The following is a 1,639-nucleotide window of genomic DNA, read 5'->3' as shown; positions in this document are numbered from 1 at the left end:
GGGGGGGGGGGGGGTTGGATTGAACAGCCAGAGGGCCCCAGAGTTCCTTACATCTAATTTCACCTCCACCCCCACCCTCCAGGGTCGGGGAACAGGAAGCCCAGATATTCAGAGAGACAGGAATACCAGCTGCTCTCCCTCATCCCCTTCACCCTCCTGCCCTCCTTAATGCTTTTGCCTTCTTCCACCCCAGCCCACTTCTGCTTGTTTTAAAGGAGTATCTCAGTTCTAGTCAGACCAGTGTATCCAGGGATAGGGTGTGGAAAGAGGGGCCCAAACTTAGCTCCAACCCCCTTCCCTCCCCACCTCCCTCACCAGACCACCAGCAAACTTGCTAAGGGAGAATAAAAGAATGGCCAGCCTTCCCTTCAAAGCAATCTTGCCTGGGAAGGAGAGATTTTAGTGACATGTGCAGTGGGCTACTTGCTAGAATTTTTTAAACAATTTACAAACTTATTTAAGTTCCACCAGTGCCTCCCATCCCCCCCTCTCCAAATCCATTTTAACAAGGCTGGGAAGCAGATTGACTTGTAAAGGAAAGGGCTGGGGTTCCACCCTCTCCCCCAAGCTGCTGATCCCCTCCTCCCCTGCCAAGCCTGGAAAGGCCGCAGCCCCTTTAGGAAGCCCCTAAAGCCCCTACCCCCTTCTGCCCCAACAGACCTTTCTTCACCCTTGGGCTTTGGGACCCAGACAAAGCAGCCGCCCCTCTCCCTGACAAAGAGGAGTTGTCCCCCCAAAAGATAGAGGGGGAGCCCCAAGCCCAGGGTCTTTCCTCCCCACAGCACTCCCCCAAACTCCTAAATTTTATTCTTAGCTAGATTTTAATGCCCGGCCTCTTCTCAGCTCAGTTGGGAAGGCAACCCTGGCAAAAGGAGGCAGAGCCCCCCTGCCCCGCTGTGGACCCCCGTTCAAGCCCAGGGTTGCTAGGGAGGGGCTCTGTTTTATTCACCCGACAGCCCTGGCCCCCTCCCCCCATCCTGGGCGCTCCTCTGCTTAGCTGTCAGCTGTCTATCACCTCTTAGCCCATTTGGGCTTTTTTTCTCTCAATAGAAAAGTTGGGAGCCCCCATTCAACCTCAAATCTGCCCCTCTCAGAACTTCTCCCCATCCCAGGAGGAGCTCTCAGGCTTGGGATGGGGCCCCGGGTGGGCGCAGGGGTGAATCAATCTGTGTGCTGGGAAGGATGAGACTTCCTCTTGAACAGTGTGCTGTTGTAAACATATTTGAAAACTATTACCAATAAAGTTTTGTTTAAAAAAAAGTGTCCCTGGTATTCCCGAATTTAGTCCGCCCCCCTCCCTCCCTGCCCCCACCCCCGGCCGGGAGGATGGGAAGGGAATTTTGCACCCTAGGGTCGAGGCTGATTAGGACCTGGCCTGGAGTCCTGGTAAAAATGGGTTTAGCTGACTTCCGTCACTCACCCCCAGGAAAAGGGGGCGGCAAGTTGCGTTATAACCCTGAATTCGGGGTTCCCCAAGTCTGCGTCGCGCACCCCTCGGCATACAGCTCTGGGCCGAAAGGGAGTTCCAAGGAGACTCCGGGGCCGGCGCGCTGGGAAGCCGAGCTATGGGGTGGGCAAGAGAAGTGGGGGCCTGGCTGGGGGCGGTCAAGGGTAGGGGTGACGGGGCGCGTCCCCCTCC

Source organism: Myotis davidii, unplaced genomic scaffold (genome assembly GCF_000327345.1).
Source record: "Myotis davidii unplaced genomic scaffold, ASM32734v1 scaffold1204, whole genome shotgun sequence".
NCBI classification, from domain to species: Eukaryota; Metazoa; Chordata; class Mammalia; order Chiroptera; family Vespertilionidae; genus Myotis; species Myotis davidii.
Note: the sequence above shows the minus strand (reverse complement) of the source record.